Here is a 22,990-nt window from a genome sequence, read left to right as displayed (position 1 = left end):
GACAGAGGTATAGGATGATGCAACAAAGCTAGAGGAATTTCCCTGCAAAATATACTGCAAGTGTCTCAGACTGCCTAGGGCAGATTGTTTGCAGGCATTCAGATTCATACTGCGAGCATGGCATGCCAAATAGCTGGAAAAAATGGCCCATTCTGAGGATGGGGTGGGGGATGCATGCTATATGAGGGACATACAATAAAGGAAAAACATTTTTTAAACAAGCTAGATTAATGTCTCCAACACTCTAAATATAACCCAGCTGCAGCAAACTGCTTTTTAACCTTAAAAATACCCAGTTCCCACATTCACCTCACTCTTTTAGCCTGAAAAATCGCTAACAAAAGATTAGAGTTTAAGAGGCATAAGTTGTTCAGAGAGTGAGTGAGTGTCTGGGTGGGTGTGTTGCCAACTTTCTATCGCACAAAATGTCACACCCTTGCCCCGCCCTGCCCCTTCTCTGAGACCTCCAACCCCTGCTCATTCCATCCCCTCCTCTTCCTCACTCACCTGGCTGGGGCAGGAGATTGAGGTGGAGAGGGGGGGTGAGGGCTCTGGCCGGGGACGCAGGCTATAGAGTGAGGCCAGAAATGAGAGATTCAGAGGGGATTTAGAACCAAGAGGTTTGGAGAATGGGAGGGGGCTCCAGGCTGAGGCAGGGGATGGGGATGTGGGCTCCATGTTGGTGCCTCCGCCCCCAGGCACCAGCCCACAGCTCCCATTGGCTGTGGTTCCTGGCCAATGGGAGCTGGTGCATAGGGCAGGGCAGCACATGGAGCCCCCGGCCATCCCTCAGCCTAGGAGCTAAAGAGACACATCACTGCTTCTGGGAGCCATGTGGAGCCAGGTAGGGATCTTGTCAGTTCTGCCAACCACACTTTTAACAGCCTGGTCAGCAGTGCTGACTGGGCTACCAGAGTCCCTTTTTGACCGGAGGTTCTGGTTGAAAGCCAGACTCCTGGCAACCCTAGTGTGTGTGTATGTGCAGATGGGCTTCTGTTTTTCTTTCCACTTATTCCTAGTGGAGTAGAAATACATGGGGCTGGAGTAAGGACAACTGAGCCATATTAGGATATAAAGTTGTCCTGTCTCTGTTGTTCTTTTTTAAATATACCTAGGTCTTTTCTACATTCGGAAAATTAACCATTACCGACAATGGATGGTCAGGAACTGGCACAGATATGAGCCATTGGTGAAGAGGGATTTCAGTTCAAGCATAACAGAGCAAACTGTTCAGCACCATTTCAGAAACTATGGTTAATGCTCCAGGCTTGCAGCTAAATTGTGGCTGGCACCTATAGGAGTTGTTGACACCCTTTGTCAGCAACAGATAAATTTGCACCTATGCAGAAGGCTCCAGATATGCCAGAGCAGGGATTCTCCAGCTCTGCTTTTCTGACCAGCATGAACTAAACACAGTTGCTTGGGTTTGATTTTATTGTTTCAAGGAATGTGTGGCATATGAAAGAGGCAGATGAATTTACTTGGGAACTAACATCCACTAGCTACGAAACAGGAAGAGACTCCGCACACAGTGTAGGCTTCCCTGCAAGGCCCTAGCCACCAGCCTGATTTGTCCATTCTCGTCCATCTTGTGGATTTGTTTATACCTGTGTGAAGAGCTCCCACATTTTGGTGGAATTTTGCACAGGTTTCAGTAGTGAGAGAAAGGTGCCAGGTAGCCAGAGAATAATCAGTTCATAGTGCCTCTTCTCTGGCTCAAGAAAACCCATACAGAGATGAAAAAAGAATCTTGTTTCTTTGAGCTGCTCTGCTTGGTTCTTGGCCCATATGCTCAGTTAGTGCCGGTTGCAATGGTGGTTTTCTTATTTGGAAGTCCAGCGGCGTACCAGCTAGAGTACTACTGTCCGTGCTGGTTCACTGAGTGTCTGTGGAATTTATAGCACTTTTGCCACTGAAATTTGGTAATAGATGCCGTTTTGCTATTGTCTATTTCCTTTAAATAATTGTATTGGGTTTTTTTATTTTATTTTTAAACAATCTAGAATATATGAATGTGGGGACAACCAAAGGTTATTTGCCCAGAAGTTTTGCGTTAAAATGAGATGGTTTTCTTTACATTGGTATCTTAGATTCCTTTTCTTTCTTTTCTCTTCATGTTGTTTGTACTTTACTGAGACGCTATCTGCTAACTGGGGATAGTGCTTCTCTCTTGCTAGCTGTCCACCCTTTCAACTTATTGATATGATGACTGAACACTAAAAATCCAAACTTGTAGCAAAATAATTTGAAGTTGAGAAGTTGCCTAATTCATAAGAGTCAGAGAAGACCTGCTAGAGCCTACTGCAAAATGCTTCCTGGTGCTATCTAGGCTTATTCCCTATATATAGTGCATTCTCCAGTGTTTTGGACTACAGGCAGTCCCCGGGTTACGTACAAGATAGGGACTGTAGGCTTGTTCTTAAGTTGAATTTGTATGTAAGTTGGAACTCGTACATATTGTAGGGGAAACTCTAGCCAAACATTTCTCCAGAGCTCAGTTTTATTCTCTCACACCTCACTTCCCTCAGTCCTTTATTCTCAAGCTGAGGTGTCTGCTGAGAAGCCGCTCCGTGTCTCCCTGGTCTGCGGGGGAGCGAGGGGGGGCGCTAGCTTCGCATCTCCCTGGTCTGCTGGGGGGGGTGCTAGCTTCACGTCTCCCTTGTCTGCTGGGGGGAAGCAGCTAGTGCGGGGTTGCCTCACCCCGTTTGTAAGTAGGGATCCGATGTAAGTCGAATCTATGTAACCCAGGGACTGACTGTACATTGTCCTAAATATCCCAAGCAAAGGATTTTTTTTCACCACATCAATTCCTTGTGGCCATGTTCTGCCTGCAGTCTGCAGTAGTATTTATTCACTCACACCTGGGTAATGCTCCTAATTTCTTCTGAAACAGTACAGAGAATTGTTTAGACTAATGATTTGTGGCTTTCAACTAAGAGTGCTAATAGACAGAGCTGCCCTCTGCCAGATCTACAAAGAGCACCCAGCTGAGGCTGTGTATATCTCTTAGGAAACAGTTTGGGAGCAGGCCTGATGCACTGATGAATGCTACGGCACTGATTACAGTAAATCCTCGTCTTCTGCTGACTTCAGCAGACTATTTTCAGACAGGAGTCCTTGTTCTAGGAGCACCTCAGAGGTTAAAACAAGAAGGCTGTGATCCAGAAATCAACTGTCCCTCTCTTTAGCAGCCTTAATTTACACTACTTGAAGTTTGGGTCTGATTTTACTTTGAAATTTGGGATTAACACACACACCTTGTCAGTTTTTTCTCTGTTGGTCCACTGAGGGAAGCAGCAGGAAGGGCAAGGAGCTGTGTGGTCGTTAAAGAGCCTCAAGACAGAGGCACTAATATGGAAAGAAAACAGGAGATTTTAGGACTTCAGTCTTTGGAGCAGTAAAGTTTCCCTAGTAGGGCAAGCTACTGACCCATTCACTCTTATCTTCTGGGGGCTGGGCACCATGCCAGTCAGTTCCATGTTTCCAGTCCCTGTCCCTCACTCTTCCCACAGGGGTACAGACTGTGCCAAGTCCTCTACCTCCCTGATGGGCCTTTGTCCCTAATCCAGTGTATCTACCCTGTGGCTTGGTGACTGCTCCAAACATCTCCCTCACCCACTGCAGTATAAGGTATTGTCCCAACCTCTCTATCTGCTTGTAAGGCCCAGCAATTGCCCCAGCCCCGTGGTTATCTATCAGGCCTGGTCTCTTCTTGCCTGGGGGCAGAGGCGGTTCCCATTTGCTCCCCTGCAAGCTCTGAGGTATAGGCACTTCCCTAATAAATGCTCCCCCAGCTGCATTGCTTGTACTCTCAATGCCAATATCTAAATCATTGATGTTACCTTGTCCAAGTCCAGTAATGCATGAAAAGTAAACAGACTGCATAAATGGTAGAAATGGGAACTTGATTTTAAAATTCTCTGTTTTAAACGTTCAGGAGTTTACAAGTAATATGAGTAAGGACTTCAGAAAATATTTATGCCATTTTCATTGTAAGTGTGTCTCTATAAAAGGCAGACTGTAACTTCATTAGTAATCTATTTATAAGTGTGCCCAGAAAAGTGCACAGTAATATCTACATACTTAACAAAGAATTTCCAAAGCATTCTCAGCTTGGTATAACATTCACATGCAGAACCCCTGCAGATGCTATTATTTATATAAAAAAGTTTCAGATATCTGAGTGAAGGAACATATTTATGCAGTTTTTACCAGTTATAGGAGAAATACATGTGCATCACAGACCAACCGCTAACTGTTCTGTGCTAGGAATGCTTTGTACTTTCTTTTTAGGGTGGTATTTATACCGAACTGTACATTATTTGTAGTGTGTTTATAAATATGTCTGCTAACTCTATACAGTGATTCTCTCTTCAGCAGCCCTTTATACTAACATGTAACCCTTGGTTTTATTTACTCCTTTTGCCAGCCTGGTTGTTCTTTTTTCATTATAACTCCTTTACAGGCCTAACACTGCCAACTTCCCATTTTCTTTTTTTTTCTTTTTTTCTTTTTCTTTCTTTCTTTTTTTCCAGAAATTATTGCAAGTCATTGTGCACTAAATATAGTTCTCATGTCTGTTTTCCAGATGCTGAGACCTTGGCATACATCTTTACAACATTCCAAGCTAATTCACTCTCTCTCTCTCTCTCTCTCTCTCTCTCTTGCACATGCACTTACACACATGCACAAAATTATTCAAAAGTTACTGGATTCAGTGCAACGCAAAAAGAACAGTACTTACCTTTGCAGAATTGAGACTATTTAAGTATTTATTCTCCTCTTTCATGTACCATCTTGTAGGGTTTTTTTCCCTCTTTGTTTACTTACATCATTTTGTAGTCACAATGGTACAATATATCTATATAGCGATAGACATTTTAGCTAAGTTTTTGTCTCCTTACCATGTGTGGTTATAATAATTTAAGTCCAAATCTTGTAATCTGATCCATGAAGGCAGATTTTACTCCATCTCGGATTGACTAGATGATCTGGGCCTAAGTCTCAAATATTTCAGCACAAAAGGAGTACTTCTACATAGCAGGGCAAAAGTCGAATTAAGATACGCAACTTCAGCTACATCAACTGCATAGCTGAAGTCAAAATAGCTTAATTCAGCTTTTGGCGCTAACTACACAGCAAGTCGACTTCCTTCAACTTCCCTTACTCCTCGTAAAATGAGGATTACAAGAGTGGGAGTAAGAAGTCCTCCATCTCACCATTATTTCGAAATAGTGGCTTAATGTGTAGACATGCATTTTGTTATTTCAAAATAATGTAATTGTGATGTGTTTCATGTTAAATTCTGTCATAATATTTTGCAAACTATGTGTGGATTTATATGGGCTATTAGTGGTGAGGGCCTCAGTTTCACCCAGAGGATAGTATCTCCAGCCTCCTAACACCAATTATTCATTATTGTCTCAGATGTGTGATTCCTCCTGAACCACTAAACCCACTTCTTGCGGCAGCTGGTACCAAGAATTGGCCCAGCCCTGCCTGGCTTTTGAGATCTGATGGGAATAACGGAGGGTGTAGCCGGATACATTCAGTTGTTCAATCATAATTATTGAATGACACAATACATAATATTGAAAATAACCACAGGGTTCTGCAGCCAGATAGTGTCTGGTTTCCAGGAGTTGTGCAGCTTCTCAATGTGCAGAGTATTATGCTGAGCTGACAGAAACCAGCTCCCTGGGAGGCTTCCAAGTCCTTGGGACTCCAGAAATAACTGTGGTTCCAGGTGCTGCTGCCATGCCTCTCCTGTAGCAGCTTGTAAATATCAGTATCAGTGACTGGTTTGCTGCTCTTCTACTTCCAAAGAAGTTATAACAGCCCTTCTGCCATGTATTTTACAACACAGCATGCCATTAAGAACAGACAATAGCTGCAGTTCAGAGCAGGGTTGGCAGGAAAGGAGCACTCAGGGTGTGGTGCATAGGCCCTCCCCAGTCTTGTGCAAGCTGGTTTGACGGGTGGATGGTGGGCTGAGACTGAGAGTGATGGTCACACAGAGGCTGTAACAAGGCAGACATTGTTTGCCTGCCTATCAGTTGCTTTCTGATTTACCCACAGCCAATGCTCCATGATCAGATCACAGCTGGCCCAAGGACATGCTTTCCAATGCATTAAGTATTTGGAACAGCCCCAGATATCAGGAGCACATGGTGGGGAAGAGGGGACAGCTGTGATATTGGGAAGGGAGCTGATTTTTTTTTGGTCTTCTTTCGAGATGAGTTCTTTTTTCATAATTTGATTCCAGTAGCAGCATTTGAGGATGGAGTGTGAATTCCAGACTTGCCCAGGTCAGGGAGGAGGGCAGACAAAGGAGGATCATATGGGCAGCGGGGTACATATACTGCCACATGTCCATTACATTGCAGCTCTTCTTGTCAACAATCCGTTATGCCAGTTCTGGTGACAGTTCTCTAACAGATCCTAAGTGTTTAGCCTATTTCTCCATTCAACTAGGAGATTTTGAAACACACAAGTTTGGTTCTAATTTGGGAGGATATGTGCCTGATTAGTCCAACACAGTATCATGTATGACAAAAGCTGGGCTCTGTTGCATAGGAAAGTTGTCTATTCTGACATCAGTTGGACAGTGGAGAGGAACATAATGGCTGTGGGAGGGGAGTGAAGTCTAGATTCGAGTTCTGCTTTGACCTTTCAATTTACCTTCAAAATCCAGTGGTCAGGGACTGGGGTTTCCTGTAAATCATTAAACCCGCTATTCTTCTTCACCTCCTATCCCAAACTTCCAGGTTGTATTTCTGAGTACTATGAACAGCTACCAATTCCACCCTAGAGGTGGCTGCAATTCAATGATGAATGAAGGGGTCACTATCCCCAGGGCCAGTTGCAGGCCATGGAAGTAAGCTTGGAATCTGAGACCATCCACAGAATCCGCTACTAGCAGCAGCGGATCCAGAAATAGTTACATCTCTCCTTCCCTCCTTCTGCAGCTGATTCCAAAAAGAGCAACTGATGGTGTTTGTGGCTTTGTCTTCACTTCAATTTAATGTGCAGCTGCAGAAGCACTTCCGTGGGGTGGCACCAGTGCTGGGAGAGCGCTCCACGAGGTAGCTAACAGCACTGTGGAGCCTGTTTACACTGGCACTTGACAGCGCTGTAATTTGCTGCACTCAGGATAGGGGATGGGATGTTCCACACCCCTGAGCAAGAAAATGACCTCGCAGTAAGTGGCAGTGTAGACAAACCTACGTGTATTTATACAGATTCCACTGAAACCTAGCACAGAAATCAATGACTGCTTGTCAGGGAAAACTACAGGTCCTACCTATGCATTGTTACTTGTAGATTTGTAGAGCACTTTAATGCTTGAGAGAGGCAATATATAAACCACTAATAATAATATACCAGCTCTTTTTTTCTTTCCTCTCTGAAGCACCCCAATCCCATTCAGCATGAGAGAAGCTAAACATAGAAAAGACCTACCTTATCATCCAGTCCATCTCCTGCTAGTGCAGGGATGTTCTGTTTGTACGTTTTTTAGTGTTGTCCCAAGTGTAGTTTTAAAATGTCCCAAGTGATGGGGCATCTGCCATTTCCTGTGGGAGATTATGCTCGACCTAATACAACTCACTGTCTGGAAGATGTTTCTGATACTCATCTAAATAGTCCTCGATGCTTGTTAAATTCCATTACAACTAGTTACACCCCTGCAATCCCTGAAAGATAGTTTATTCCACTGGAAAAACAATCCCCTTTTCTCTTAATGGGGCAGGTGGGGCAGCAGTCTATTTGGCCTGTCTGCATTCAGATCTAATTTCCCTTACTCTTCAGTGGGGTGAGAGGAGCTCTCTTCCTATTTTCCCTTGAAGTGGAGCAATGAAAAATAGTTATTTGCCAATATCTTTCACCTTGAGCAGATACACTTACAGATGTTTTCTACAATATAAACAAAGAAGCAAAGAATGTTCAGGGCTGGGGGAGGAGAGATGGGAGGAAGGGAGGAATCATGCAGGAGAAATACAGCTTGAAATACTTGACTGCGGTTTGATCCCTTTCTGAAATTTAAAAGAGCTGCTCCCACTCCTATGAGGAGTAGTGCCAGCTGCAGAATCATGAGCAGCTTAATATAACATACACATTCAAGTTGTCTGTCTTTGTCTCAGCATTTTTAGTGCACCCTTCACAGAATCTAGATGCCATATGTACAAATTAAAAATAGCAGCAAAACTGGCTTATAACACCAAGTTCTCAACACTCCATCATCTATACATTTTTCTAAATAGAACTGCTCTTGTTTGTCTCCAAGAGGCAGTGCCATCCATTGTGAATTGAGAGTGCTCTAGTCCTTCAGGAAGAGATGTGACTCAGAATAGAAAGACTTGGGTGTATCCTGATCTCTATGGATAGGGCGCTCCACAGCTGACGGTCTGCCACTGAGAATGTCAGGCACCTGAGCGTTTCACCATGGAGTCTGGCAGCCAGATCCTCTCTTTTGAAAGCAGTTCTCTCAATGATCAGAGAGGTCATCTCTGAGACAGCCTGGTTTACCTCATTGCAGCTTTTATAGATTAGCTGTAGGATCTTGGAGAACATATGGAATTGCTTGGGCACCAAATGTGGGGTCCTGAGCACTGGTGTGGTGTGGTGTCATGTGGTTTGGCTGCCACAACTTGAACTGTCTGAAGCTTTCACATGGTTTACACAGTTAGAGCATATTGCGGTGGAATCATCTGAAGATGAAGAATGCATGAATCACTGTGTCTGTCTACGTCTGTAAGGAAACAACACAGTCTTCCAACCAGCTAACTATGCAAAAAGGTATTTCTGACTGTTGTTGAGTGTCAAGGAATAGCCATTTGTCCAGTAGGAGCCCCATGAGACTGTGACAACTGAAGGTGCTGATGATCTGGAGGGTGTTCACAACAGAGAAGAATTCACCTGAGATAGGGTAGGCAGTGGTCTGCTCTTCCTGATAAGGATGTGAAAGGCTAGCTGGTTAACCGGTGGGGGCTGGAGCAGCTCCCCACCTGCCATGGGCATGTGTCTGCTACAGCCCTGCGGGGGGCTCACCACAGTCACTTGGAGCAGCCCCACCTCCAGTGGGCCTGGATTTGCTGTGAATATGGCAGCCCCTGCCTGTGACAGGGGGGTCACTCCAACCTGGCATCAGCGAGTGGGGGGATTGCTTTAGCCAAGCAGCTGCTACGGAGTGCATGGGTAGGCAGGGCGTCTGCCTGAGAAACCTGCTGGGCTGTTGAACAGGAGTCCCCCAGCTAAGTCTCCTAGCCAGAGCTTGCTTCTAGCACTCCAGTACCTCCCTTCCTCAGCCCCTATTGCTGCACCCATGCCCTCCCTGACTCTGCACCACAATCCTCTGCCCAAAGTCACAACCCAAACTCCTGCACCCCAGTTCCCTCTCCTGGTTACCTAAACTCCCTCCCAGACCCCACAATGGTGCTTTCATATTAAACTACAGTGAGATTTTATCCCATTTCCATGTATGAAAAGAGCCTTGAAAACAACAGATAAAAAGCAATTGCTATGAATGAAAGGGTCAAGTACATGTTTCCACTTCAGGATCAGGAGTCTTGCAGGGGAAACTGAAGGTCTCCCATGCATTCACATAGCTACTATAAATTTGAGAGAGTGGTTTTGTTCAAGAACTCCTAAACGGTAAGACCTAAGACCACCAAATTTCTTATGCAGCTTTCTTTTATCATAACTTAAAGCCAGGTAAGGGTTTAGTTGTGCCAGGAAAACGGGATGTGCCTGGAATGGGATTGCTTCTCCTAAAACCATACAGAAAAGAGACGGAATCACCAGGCAGGTGAAAGGGGCTGGCTGGGTACCCCCTTTCCAGGACTGCCCCAGCCCTGAGTTTGCCACCCTCCATTCCAAGCACCCTTTAGGGAGGATGGAGCGGGGGCTGAAGCTCCCCTCCAGATTCATACAGGGACATTTCTGGCAGTTCCCCTTCATCGGGGTGGGAGGGGAATATGCATAGTTTGCTGCATTCCTCACTGGGGAGTGAGGGCTGGGGAACGCGGAGGGCAGACAGGCTCTCTCTCTCTGCTCTCGCTCCCTGACAGGGACTGGAAGGGGAAAAGCAAGCAGCCCTGGTATGAAACTCAGGAGGAGGGGAGGCTTCATCTCCCTCTCCCCCCCCCCCCCGCCCCTCATAGCCCTGCCTTGAGCCCCTCCTTAAGGACCTGAGCAATGCCAGGGAAATGTGCTACAGGATGAACGGCTGGAAACCAGGACTCTCTGGTCCAGCAGGCCCATGGATGTTCCAGGACCAGAGAATCCCAGTGGAGGATTGGTGCCTAGGAGCCCTGCAGACTGGCGGGGGGCCAGGAGCCCAGATCACCACAGTTGAGAAGCCGGACGTGCCCCAGTGGGGCCAGCCAGCAGGATTGGGAGCCCAGCGCACGGCAGCAGGGCTGCTCAATTAGAGTGCTCAGTGCACCTCAACTGGGCTGTCCGGAGGAGCCAGAAGCCCGGCGTGCCATGGCAGAGTTGTCTGAAGGGGCCAGAAGTGGTGTATTGCAGCGGGGCTACTCAACTAGGCTGCCCAGTGCACCCCAACTGAGCTGCTCAGCAGAGTGGGAGCTGGCACACTGCAAGCTGGGTTGCCCAGCATGGCAGGCAAGCGGGGGCAGGGACCAGTGGGGCCTGTGGCCGGTCTAGTGCTGTGGCGGGGTGGTAGCAGTGGAGATACAAATAACCTCCTGTGGTGTGGCAAAATCCCTCATTCTGGACCGTTCAGGTCCCTAGGGTGCCAGACTAGGGAGGCCCAACCTGTTAGTACATGATATAGGCTGTTTCCCAAAGAATCAACTTGTTAACTCTTCCTCAAATCCCAGTGGGTCAAGTGGTTCTGAGCCAGAGGTGGAGAAAGAGGAAGGATTAAGATTATGAAATTTAGTACATTATGGATGGAACTGATTATTTCATTTGGGTATAAGAATGGAGGGAGTTGCGATGCATGTGCATGTGTATGGAATTGATAGTATTTAAGGGAGCAGGGATAAGAGAGTGTGGGACTGCAGTTGAGATTATCCCCTTGCAAGGGAGGTATAGAGGGGGAAGTTTTTTTGCACACTCATATGAGGACTAGCCAGTTTGACCTCAAATCCTTGCTACGAAGTGCGGAAAGAGTTTTGGTTTTGTGTTGTATGGAGTTTGGGCAGTAGCAGATTTTACAGTAGTATACAAAAATATGAAGAAATATATTTTGAGCTTTACTGTTTTGTGAGGTTGTTGACTGAAGAACAGTCATAGTAATAAGGTGTCTCTGTTAACCCTAAACACTATGTTCCATTGAAAATATCTGGGCTTCCCTACCATGCAGTGATTTCCCAGGTTTGCAAGGTAAATGTAGTCTTAAGACAGACACCTTTGAATCTACCAAAAACATATCACGCTGTGAATAAAAACATGGGTTGATTGTAGCAGTGTCTGCTCACCTCTAGTTCTTTTTGGTGGAAAGGTAGAAGATGACGGGGTCAGAGCAGAGAGGGAGGAATGTGTGGGAATGTCAGAACTCTGCTGGGTTTGTGGGGTTGTGAGAGCGCAGGAAAGTGAGGGGGCATTGGCACAGAGGAGTAGGGGCAGAGGATGTGGGACTATAGAAGGGAAAGGGGGAATTAAGACAATGGGGATAAACAGAGACAAGTGGTAGGGAGGGGAGACCTGAACCAGAGAAATAGTGAGAAGGGGTTGGAAGATGGGAGGCAGGAAGACAGGGTGCTTGGCCACAGGAGAAGGAAGGATTAGCGTTGTCCATTCTCTTGTTTGCCATCTGGGCCAGGCAGTGGGGGAGATACCTCCCATCTCTCAAGGCAATGGTCAGGACCCAGAGGGGTGCACCTCCCACAAATGTGGGAGTGGAAAGGGGCAGCAATGATCCCCTTTTAGATTCCTCTGACTATAGCTACAGAATCCTGACTGAAATCACTGGATTCCATGTTCAAGCAGCGTCTCCTGCAAGAAACTGTGTTGAAATTACAAGAGCCTGAGAGCATGAAAACTTTTCCTTGTGTGTGGTTTTATGTTTCTTCTAGTTAGTTTGTCTTGGGGACTGATAATGGTGCATGGAATGGTTCACCGCCTGATCACCTGTCTCGCTCCAGGTGGTAGTGCATGAAAATTGTTACCACCTGATGGTTGTTTTGTGGCCATGGTGAACTGAGTTGGTGTTCTGTCTAGTTCTTAAGTCAGGTGCTCTGACCCTCATCTACTCCACCCAGTTTGCCACCATTAGTATTTTCAGCATAGATCAGACTTAAAAATGTACTATCCTCTGGCCACTAGAGTTTGTTTCTCCAGAAAAGATTTGAGAAACATTTTCAAGATGGTCCCCAGCAGAGTCATCAATACCACTTCCTGCTGCACCCTTCATTTACTGTGGAATTCTCTCAGCCGCAAACCTGGCCTGACCCTGTTTAGTTTGTGAGAATTGGAAAGTCTACAGCCCAACATGGTCTGGCTGCTGACCAAAGTGGTAGGCCAGGTAGGCAGGGTTCTCCCTGCCTGGTACTGTAATTGTTGTGAAATCATGTTTGAAACACAGCTGAATGTTTTTAACACATCTCTTGGAAATGTGCTGCCTTTGAAGAACAGAGTTCAGAGACCTGACTCTCTCTCTCTGATAGATTTATGGGTTCATGTCATTCTGTAAGGGCGAGGGGAGGAACCCCAGCCTCTTCAAGTTGCTGTTTGCATGGCTCAAAGCCAAAGGGGGTCAAGAGCATCATCTGTTTCCAAGAACATATTTTTAAAAATCACTTCTTGACCTGCTTTTCCAAGAGCCCTCATTATTTTCTGACTTCTATATATGGCTCTTTTCTATGCAGCACAACAGAGCCTTTGTCAGGCCCTCCGCAGATTAGCAAAGGGAGTAAGGATGGCTTCCTCTGTTGGGTATTATTCCACCCAAATGGGGCGACGGGGGGGAGGGGGGGAAATCCTGCAACTGTGACTCCCTCGACTAGTCCTTATTTGAATAGTCCCATTGATTTGCATGGGCCTACTCCTTTCAGCAAGGATTGCAGGATGGAGCTCTGCTCTCTGTGCAGCCAAAAGAAGCAATGCTGTCATGGAGGAATCCTCCTCTATTTTCCTGGGAGGTATGACGTGGACAACAAGCAACCTTTTCCCCTGCCCCACACTTCACTCTTACTTCCGTGTACCACAGTCCTGCTCTGTAGAAAGTGCAGAACAGCTGAGCTCGGTAGCATATGCCACTTCATTTGTATCATATTCACTTGTAAAACTTTTTTTTTACTGCATCTTTCTCTTTCCCCTCTTCTTCCCTCTTGAACAGCCCCGTCACTGTCCCAAGGAATGCATTATTCAACAGTAAATGTGTCCGTTTGTTTGCAAGAATATCAGACGCACCCTAATCTTCTCTCCCTGCATCACCAGTTTGAATATTTTTCCAAATTTGAGAGGCGGAATCCAGTGCGCTCACAGTGAGTGACTAATGCACCAGCCAGAGCCAGGTGGTGTGTCAAAAGGCTTTGTACAATCTTCTCCTATGTAACTCTTCCAGTTCAACCTGCAATCCTCTTCTAGTCCTGGGCTCTCTCAAACACACAGCTCAGCTAATGCATCTTAATCCTGACCTGCAGCATCCCTGCTATTCCAGCCCTGTCAAGCAAGTACCCAGTCCACAAACACACCTGCTTAACTCTCCTGCACCCTGGTGCCTAATATGCCCTCCCAACTGCAAAATCTGTCCGAATCCCACTCTCCAGAGCTACGTATCATGCCTTGACCTGATTAACTTCACCCAGATGTCAAACCTTCCATTGGCCAATCCCTTACTGGGAACTCAGAGATGTTATATGAATTTGACAATGGCTCATTTTGATGATTTGCCTGGAAGCTGTGCTTTGAAAAATATACTGCTCCTGAAAGTGTTTGTACTGGCCTACAACTATAAAGCACACTTTGTAAGTCTTTCCCACATGATTTTTAGCAAGTGATCTCCCACAAACATCTGTAGTTAGTGATGAAGAGCCAGATCTTCATGCAGTTCCATTGGCTTCTGTAGAACTATAGTAATTTAAAGAAGCTGGGGATCTGGCCAATAGCCCTGATTCTTCTCTTGTTTACACTGGCTTTATCCTACAGACTTCAGCTAAATTATTCCACATTTACACTGGTGTAAGTAGGAGCAGAACCAGGCCCTTATTCATCTGTTTTTTGGCTGCATCTGCTCTCAAGATGGACACTCTAAAATGATGTCAGAATTCAGATGTGGGGAAAGCAGGTTGGTAATCTGAATGACATGATGTTAAGATCTTGGTTCTCAAAACCTACCAAAACTAATAATTGACTATATGCAGCCTATATGCTATGACTGAATTTTCAAGATGAAGACATGTTGGCTCAAGCCTTTAATCCTGTCCAAAGGCAAAATCCAGATTTTCTAGAAGTGGGAACAAATGCCATTGATTCAGTGGGAGCTATAGCTATATCATACCTGCATTTAGTCTAAAGGCTGTATTATCTTTATCAAAGTGACTACTATCCTCAAACTAACAGTGTTGGTTAAACTCCACTTCAAATCACAGCTGTGCAATCAGAATGAGAGTATGTGAATTATTGTAGTTACAATCTGGATAATCCCTGCACAAGAGAAAGGATTAGAGCAGTTCAGGGAGTGATAATGGGAGGCATCCCACCCAGGCTGGTAGTGACTAAAAGTTGTTGACAGCTGATGGCAACTTAGACCCCCACTGGAAAATTAGTTGATTCAGTCAAGTTCCTGAGGAATAGGGTATCCACGTCACAAAAACGAGACTCACATTTCCCATCTAGTGGGCACTCTTGCTGACACTCAACAGAAAGAACAAGGACTGAACCACAGTGGAAATTGAATTTCCCTCTCAGGTGTAGAGTTGATTCCTTGTTGGTGTGAGTTGAGGGGTGAGGTTTGCACTGTTACTGCACTTCCCTGACCAAGTCTCTTCATGAACAGAGGGTTTCAGTCTCCACGACTTACCATCTGGTACTTTTCATCAGCCGTAAATTCGTTTAAAATTGAAATGAAAAGATAATCTCTTTGAAAACTCTTCTACTCTAAAAATGGAGACCCAGCTGTTTCTTATCTCTTTGTAACTTAACATTTGTTCAACATGAAAAGTTTGCATGGCAAATTCAGCCGTCCAAGATCCATAAACGTGATCAGTATTTTTTATACTCCAGGAAACAGTGGCCTTGTTTATCTCAAAAAGTCTAAGATTAAGCTGATTTTTGTTATTGTTAATCTATCCGGAAATAAGCAAAGAGTGAGGCTTAATTGCAAACAGACTGAACTTTATGTAGGAAATGTGCATGTCCTTTGGGGGCACCTAGAAAGTGAAGGTCTGAAATTAAAACCGTCTCTCCTTCTCCCTTGTTCCCTGAAGCGTGTAGGCCTGAAATGAGAGAGCCTGCTGTGTGCTAGCATCATATCTCTGTAGCTCCTAGCCAGTGTAATATTCCAGTGCTCTCAGTACTGGATTAACAGATGTTTCCTGGCACATAAGAACTTCAGGTAACTAGTGATGCATGTGTTTGTAGTGAAAGTATCTAAAGAGTCTGGAGATGAATTAGCAAAATAACAGCTGGTATACTAGCAATCTAATGCAACTACATGAGCACAACGAAGTGGGAATGTTCTGCCTGATTCCAGTGCCTTCCCCACATATTTCACAGCAGACTGCCAGCACAGCCAACCAATGAAACAGAAGATAAAAAGCCGTACTTACATTTTCAGAACTCCTGATCCATGATCTCGAGGAAGGACACGCCTGCCTCTAAACCTCTGTGAGCTGCACTTAGTAATGCAATGGTTTTCAAAGAGTGGGTCGTGACCCAGTACTGGGTCGCAGGATGTAAGGCACCGAGTCGCCTTGCTCAGCACCCAGGGACCCTGTGGCCAGCTAAGGCTGGTCATAGTCCACACTTTGAAAACTCCTGGCTAGTTCCTACTTATTCTGACATCATCCTGCGCCTGGAAGTGGCCAGCAGCAGGTCCGGCTCCTAGGCAGCAGATCTGGCTCCTATTGCCTGCTCTGAATACCAGCTCCACACTCCCATTAACCAGAAACAAACCAATGGAAGCTGCCAGGGTCAGTGCCAACAGGTCAGAGCTGCGTGTAGCTGCTTGTACACCTCCGCCCAAGAGCAAGACCTGATACCATTTGGGGGCACAACGTGGTCCAAGGTGTCGAGATAGGCAGGAAGCCTGCCTTCAGACCTCTGGCCATCAGAAGCCATGGGAGGTAAGCCTGTGTCCCAATCCCCTGACCAAGCCCTGAACCCTTCCAGACTCAGAGTCTCCTGCGCCCTTAATCCCTTATCCACAGCTCCATCTCATAGCCTGTGTTACCAGTCCTGACCCCATCTTACACCCCTAACCATATCCCAGACTGGAGACCATCCTACACCATGAACCCCTCATCCCCAGCCCTAAATCTTTTCCTGCACCCCAAAGCCCTTATCCCCAGCTCTGCTGGGTCTCAGGCATCAATAATTTTTTCAATTGGGTCACCAGAAAAAAAGTTTGAAAACCCCTGTTGTAATGAATAACATCCACATTATAGGGAAGAGCAAATGGATTCAGCGTAAATGAAAGCCTCCCGCACACAATCTTGCAGGAGAAATTTGAATGAAGCCAGAAAAAAGAGGTGGATGATGTTCCAATGTCAGTCAGCCTCTAGTCTCAGATCTGACACTGACTCCTGATGGAACGTTGAGCAAATCACATCTTAAGGGCTCTATCCTCAGTTTACAGAGAGGGAAAATGAGACTAACATGTTGCTCCCTTTCTTTGGAAAAGCATTTCCTACTCCACACGTGTAAAGCACAACGTGCATACTTAGCGTTTTCATCGTGACTTTGGCTTGAAAAAAATAGATTTAGTTCACATTAGCAACTCAATCAGGGCCCAGAGCACCAAAATGCTGCATGAAAAGTTGCTTTTGTGAGATCTCCAATCCCTTCCCTCCCCCCAAGTTTGCAGAGCCAAGAAGTTCGTCTGAGTTTCAGCACAAGCCAACCTTTTGTGTTCTTCCCTACAAAGCCTCTCGGGTTTTCAAAACCCTCTTTTTTAGTCTGATTGACACACAAGCACCAAAGCCTCCTATTTTTATCTTGAAGTTTCTGTAAAAGAAAAGTTCTTGGGAGGGGGGGAGTAAGGTTGCAGAGAGCAGGACCCATCCCTCCTCCTACCTCATCCTGTTCATTCTCCTGAAGGATTCTTCAGAGAAGCATGAAGAATCCATATCAGTGTCCAGTGCAGGAAGAGTACTGCACTTTTCCTTTGTTCAGTCCTCTCTTCTGATGAACATCCTACTGACTTGCCGTAGCTAAAGTAGGAGCTGAGTGAAGCAAACCCTAATCAGTCTTTGCTCACAAACTGAGTGGAGACATGGGCTAGGACTGCCATATCTAAAGCACAAGGTTACCCACAGATCCATGCTAAATCCTAGTGAATGCCTGGAAAATCTGACCCATCTCTAGAGTAAATGTTTATAGCCTGCTGCTGCCTGCAAACCCTCCTAGCATTTTGGTTCTGACTTCTCGTGTCATGCCAAGGTGGGACATATGAGAAATGAAGAGCCTATGCCCCAGGACATGACTCAGGAATAAGGGAGTTCAGGGCAGGTTTTAGTCTCAAAACATGGCACAGTCTAGCTTTGAGGTGCAACCTAGGCTAATGAGTGGGCCACATAAGTGTCCCTCCATCTCAGAGGGCTGCAAGATTGTCATAACCAAGATGGTCTCCCAGGATGGGGTAGTTTTGCTCACCGTGTTTACGTACTTAGAATTGCAGGTTGTGTGGATTAAGATGTAGCCATACTTTGAATGGATGCAGAGGGAACACGCCGCAATGTTGTATGTAATCAGCATGCACCTCACTTCATGTGCCCTTGCTTTACATGCGTGTCACTTTAATGATACCGGTAGGAAAATACCTATGTAGACAGAAATCACCACTCTCTGGCAGTCCTGCATGTGGGCAATGGTAAGCAAAATATTTTGTGGGCCACAGTTGCCCACCACTGGCCCACAAGATGGTTGTAACACTGCTGTGCTCCTGTAGACTGAAAATAAGTGCCATATTCCTGCAAGGCTACGCCATGCTGTCAGACTGTACCACATTCCTGGAGGCTGCAGCCTATGTATGAACCTCCAGGTAAGGCTATGCTCATGGAGTTCTTGTCACACTTTTTTGCACTTAGTTCCAGGCTCCTGCAGGCTGTGCCATGCCAGTCTCCCACTGACTTGCCATCGTCCTGAAAACTGCAATTCCCTGTCATGCTCCTTGCAGTCTGCCAACATTTCTATGCTCTCTGGTGCCACACTGTTCCTTCAGTCTGCATGCAAAGCCCAGTGGTCCATATCCTAATTCCTGTCTGGTAGGTTCTGACTTTTGAATAGCCTGCTTGCAAAGACCATGCTCAGGAGACCAGAAAACCTTAGATTTATTGCTTGTAAACAAAAACTATATTAAAAAAGGAGAGATAAAAATAGATGGGGAGCTTAGAGACTGGAAAGACAGCCAGTGGGAAGATTAGAAGCACTGCTGGTTGACTCACACAACTTGTTTTATTGTAGTATAGTTATAATAACGTCTGTATTTTTCCAGCTTCCATACAGTGAGGAGACATCCCTTAGCACTTTTGCATATGGACATGGTACATATTTCATTTGCGCCAGTTTCTCAAACTTTGGGCTTATTGCAAATGGGAGTGGAGGTGGCTCCAAAAGACAACCAGCCAAATCCTTAGCTGGTGCAAATGTGACACTACATTAGCTTCAGTGGTATGCTGACTTACTCCAGCTGAGGATCTGTTCCCATGTCTATCGTTGCAGGTGTTCCACACTATAAAAAGTTTTAAGAAACCCCCAGAAAAACTATTTTCGCCAGTAGTGAATTTAGAGCTGGTGAAGTACTGGAGTGGCTGACAGCTCTGAGAAACAAAGTCTTTCCTTAGCCACAGAACAGGTACAAGATACACTGTAATTGTCTAAACATCCCAATATAATTGGCTCAGCCTGTTCAATCTAGGGTCTCTTTGCAGAGACTGCCACAGGGAGCAATTAGTGTTAGTAATGGTATGGACACCCATCCATTGGGAATTGGACTGAAACTACCCACTCATTTCACAGAGGCCACAAACTGCCCACTGCATGATAATTTTTGGTCATTTGCAGCTCGGGCTGTATTCAGACTGGGCCTAGTGGCAGAAGAGTTCATATGTCATTATGAGTCCTTTTGCCAGCCAGTTTGTATACTGTTAGCAAGATAATGCTGTATTGCTATTTGTTTTCTTTTGGATTTTGCTGTGATTTTATTTGACAAGTTTATTTACATGTCGGCTTCATCTGTTGTGCCTGAGCAGGGGCGGCCCGTGAGCCTAGGTGAGCTTGGCAGCTGCCTAGGGCGCCGCTGGCCCGGGCGCCCGATGGTGACATCACAGGGCGCCTCGGCGCCCCGTGATGACATCACAGCCATTGATGGCCATTCAGGCCGCGTAGTGCGCCAGCTGCTGCAGCCAGCCTCGGGCCGCTCCTGTGCCTGAGAAATTATGAAAGGAATAAATGCTCTGAATTGTGGAGCTGCTTTAACTTTCTTGATAAGAGCTATACTCTTCCTTCTGTTGTTTTGCATAATAAAAATAGGGATGTTAAATTTCATTTAATCAGCTAATCTAGTAGTTGATGAATTTTCCATCAACTACCTGATTGGTCGATAAGGGGGGAAACTGCAGCACCACAGTAGGGTAAACTCCCGGCCTCAGGAGCTAACCCCGGTGTGGCTCTGCCTTTTAAATGGAGCCACAGGAGCTAACCCCGCTGTGGCTCTTCCTTTTAAGCTACATTTAAAAGGCAGAGGTGCGACCGAACAGTCCCAACTAATGCCTAGTCCCCCGCTGTGCCTCTGCTCCTCTACCCCTCCCCAGAGATGGTGCTGGGGGGAACCGGCTTTTAAGACGGCACCAGCTTCTGCTCCCCTCCCCCGCCTTGCAGCCTCTAGTAGTCACTCAACGAGTTGCTAACATCCCTAAATAAAAATCCACCCGTTTATTTGACTTTGCCCCCTTATTGTGGGAGTTGTGTTATAAATGGCTTTAACATATAGTGGAAGTGTTGAACTGTGAAAATTACACCTGATCGGGAACACAACTGAATAAGTAACACAAGAGAAGGCTCAAAGTGACAGACATTCATTCATTTCCATAGAAGAATAAAGTGAAATTCATCCCTGGAGGTAATTCTACAATCTACTAATGGCAGTGAGTTTCCACCAGAGATGAATTTGGCCCTTATATGTTTTCCCCCATAACCTTGTTTTCAAGTTTTTGCATTTCTGATGGCAGTAGTTTACAGGAATAAACACTGAGGTAACTGCAATTTTGTGTGGGGGAGAGGTACATTTTGGTCTGAAATGCTCTCCATAAAGAAGTAGAATCAAGAGGTAAGTGTGTGGGAAAATTGAACATTTCTGCAGCTGAGTGAGAATGCAGTAGGGAAAAGGAAGCCACAGTACAAATTAAAGATTGCAAATAACAGGGCCAGATGCCAAGAGCCCTAGGGGGAAAAAAAACTTGATTCGGCCAACTGTTTGCTTTACTATATAAAAACTGACCTCTTTGAGGAACTCGTAGCCTTGGCCTCTTGGGCGTTTGAGTACGTGCGGCTGAACCTCACAGTTCTTAGCCTTAAAATGGCAGGACCACCTCCATCTGATAAAGAGAGAATCTTCTGCCCAGTAGATTTTCAGTTGGACCAGGTGCAAATGCCTTTCCTGGAAAGAACTCTTGCCACATCAAGATGACAGTGCCTTGTGCTTTATCCAACTTGGCAACCCAGGCAGATAGTTTTGTTGGTGATTAGTGTAAAAAAATCCCGGTTTGATTGTGTGGGTGAGGGGGGAGCAGTTCTGCCCACTCTGACCATCCATAACTAACAGACCTGGCCTGCCTCATGAGCAGTAGTACCTGGAATGATGAATGCTAGAAGCTATGCCAGATTCATCCCTGCCTTTAAGATGAGCTCCCCCAAGGACTGAGGGAAGAACAGAAGAGGCTTTACACCTCTTTTAGAAATCTGTTCAAACCCCAGCACAGAGTACAGCAACTCAAGGGCTGTACAACACTGCGCTCAGCTGCCAGCTGCCCTTATGGCCCGTGCTGGTAGCTGGGATTAGATGGGGTATAAGGATATCCCTGTAGTGCTTTCTTCCCTTCCAGGAATGCTGCCAGTCGCCTTCCCCAGGGACTTCTCTAGAGAGAAACATAAAGCCAGCTATGCCAACTGTACTTATCTACTGGGGTCTTGGTACACCATGAAAATTCTTCAGCACAAAGCCACCATAGGACTACTGTGAATGAGGCCCAATATACTTGGTCTTGGTGAAAATGATCATATGCTGCAATATTCTGCCACTCTTCACAACCTTGTTCTCCAGCTGATCATTTCATGAGGCCTTCATGGTTGGTAACTTTCTGCCACCATGTTTCACTGAAGGGAGAGGGAAATTTAAGAGATACCATGAGTATGCATGGCCACCATATCTTTCATGTACTTTAAGGTCTTTCCACTTTGTGAGGCTGAGGAGTTGTATCCTGGCCATACTGTACATGAAGGGCCCCTTCACAGAGCCAAAAAGCTGCTCTGAATAAGCAGGCAGGCAAAGAGTTTATATATAATACAGTACATTTATTTCAAAGTTTCCAGCAGCAGTTTCCTCCCTTTTATTTGCATAGCTGTTACCTGCTTTCCAAACCCCACCATCCTCCATTCTATAACTGTAAGGTAGCAGTAGGAGAGGTTTGTACATGAATTCAGCTTATGCAGTGTAATTTACTGGTATAAAAGTTATCAGAAATGTACATTAGCTCTTGCTAATTTCACAGAATAGCAACACATCAGGAACTCCAGAGCACCATGTCCCTTCCCATTTGCAATGAAATACTTACCACTGGTAAAACTTTTTAGAAACATTGAGGAACTGATTATAAAAAAAACCTCCTGTGACACAGGAGAGTATTGGTATCCCCATTTTACAGAAGAGGAAACTGAAAGGGGTTGTTTTTGCAAGGCTACTGAGGGTATCTGGGTTTACAGCTCAGGAGCTCTGTGCTCAAGGGCTCTGGATTCTGCCTCATAGTAATGAATGCAGCTGTTCTCTTTTGTGCACCTCCAGTATGAACCTGCAACAGCAATTACTTCCATACCTTAAAACATGTAATCTGAAAAATGATTCTGTGTGCTGAAATGAGTTCAGTGATCAGTATGGCCAAAACATCCACATATAAAACAATTCTAACCTGAGTCTCTGTGTTGCTAGAGAGCTGGGGAGGAGGGTCTGGTGAAGGTGATAGACTCAGGACCACACTGTCTGGACATTCAAGATTTGCTGTGTTTAAAGGTACATTCCAGGGTCTTTTCTAAGGAAGCAAATAATTATTTTAAACTAAAATGGAATAAAATCCCTCAAGCGAGTAGATTAATTCAGGAATGTGAGAGTACAGTACTAGCGGCAACAGGGAATCGCTAAAAAGGAAGGAATGCCATTGATTACTTTGCTCTAATATTGCACCTTTCATCCAAGAATCTCAATGGTCTTCACAAAAATCAGTAAACCTTCACAACCCCCACTCGAGATGGCAGAGTATTACTGTCCCTGTGCTACAGATGAGGAAACTGAGTTACAGAAGATTAGTCCTCCCCCATGTAACTCAGTGGAGTGACACCAAGGGTGCATTTGGCTCAGCGAAGGTAAATAACTCTCATGAGATCACATGGCAAGTCAGTGACAAGGCAAGACATGGATAGATAATTTAGGGCTGGTGCAAGCTGTTGCTTTCAGTATGGTTGCAGAAAACTAAAATTAGAGTGTTGGTGGCTCAGTGGTAAAATACCTGCCTCCCACACAGAAGATGAGGTTCAATTCCTGGCTAATGCAACATCTATATGACAGCTAAATTTATCTCTAGTAGTCCTGATT

General features: G+C 45.4%; 1 protein-coding gene and 1 long non-coding RNA gene across 4 annotated transcripts in view; one reads left to right on the top strand and one right to left on the bottom strand.

Annotated features, from left to right (window-relative positions):
• The window catches only part of RAD51B (RAD51 paralog B), a 625,639-nt gene that overhangs the window by 569,962 nt on the left and 32,687 nt on the right, over positions 1 to 22,990 (top strand). The gene's annotated exons all lie outside the window — the stretch shown is intronic.
• The window catches only part of LOC142829150 (uncharacterized), a 114,090-nt gene continuing 95,747 nt past the window's right edge, over positions 4,648 to 22,990 (bottom strand). Inside the window, exon 4 of the long non-coding RNA XR_016349668.1 lies at positions 4,648 to 21,501. This is a non-coding gene — a long non-coding RNA (uncharacterized LOC142829150). The remainder of the gene's footprint in view (positions 21,502 to 22,990) is intronic.

Source organism: Pelodiscus sinensis, chromosome 5, assembly GCF_052426305.1.
Source record: "Pelodiscus sinensis isolate ZL-2025 chromosome 5, ASM5242630v1, whole genome shotgun sequence".
Classification (NCBI taxonomy): domain Eukaryota; kingdom Metazoa; phylum Chordata; order Testudines; family Trionychidae; genus Pelodiscus; species Pelodiscus sinensis.
The sequence above is the reverse complement of the archived record's forward strand: the minus strand, read 5'-3'. Positions and strand labels throughout refer to the sequence as shown.